At 55.7% G+C, this 488-nt stretch overlaps 1 protein-coding gene across 1 annotated transcript in view; it reads left to right on the top strand.

Annotated features, from left to right (window-relative positions):
- The first annotated feature begins 325 nt into the window (after nt 1-325).
- Nucleotides 326-488, top strand: part of SYNE2 (spectrin repeat containing nuclear envelope protein 2) — a 170785-nt gene continuing 170622 nt past the window's right edge. The window contains 1 exon segment of the mRNA XM_017738829.1: nt 326-433. The gene's annotated coding sequence lies outside the window, so the exon portion shown is untranslated.

Genomic DNA, 488 nt, shown 5'->3' with positions numbered 1-488 from the left:
GTGTCAGGAGAGCTGAATCTCGGCCACAGTGTCTCATGTCCCAGCAGAGAGCATCCAGGAGGGCTCTGAGTGTCCTCATTTCCACCAGACTCGGTGTTGGTTGTGCAGCGTAAGGTATTTGGCTGTACCTGAGGCTGAGGAGCAGACAGCAATGTCCAGTTTAAATCCACCCTCCTCTCCTGGTCAGTCCCTGGACTCAGATAAGCTTCAGGCTGGACCTGACAATCTGCTATAAATAAGAGGCCGAAGGGGATTTGCAGAGTGGCGTTTTCAAGGTCGCACATCAGGTTAGTGGCAGAGGTGGAAGCAATGAGGACGCTGGGCTCCCAGGGGTGTGCTTCTTCCCCTGCCTGAGCTCCTCGCAGCTGCCTTGCAATCTGCTGCACTCCCGGGGGCGAAACTGGCGCTGGCTCTCCGTGGTGGACAGCACCCGGTAGGTACTCACTTCCTTTGGCTGGAAACCTTTTGCAAAGTTACGTAGGCTCATC

Source organism: Corvus brachyrhynchos, unplaced genomic scaffold (genome assembly GCF_000691975.1).
Source record: "Corvus brachyrhynchos isolate BGI_N302 unplaced genomic scaffold, ASM69197v1 scaffold245, whole genome shotgun sequence".
NCBI classification, from domain to species: Eukaryota; Metazoa; Chordata; class Aves; order Passeriformes; family Corvidae; genus Corvus; species Corvus brachyrhynchos.
The sequence above is the reverse complement of the archived record's forward strand: the minus strand, read 5'-3'. Positions and strand labels throughout refer to the sequence as shown.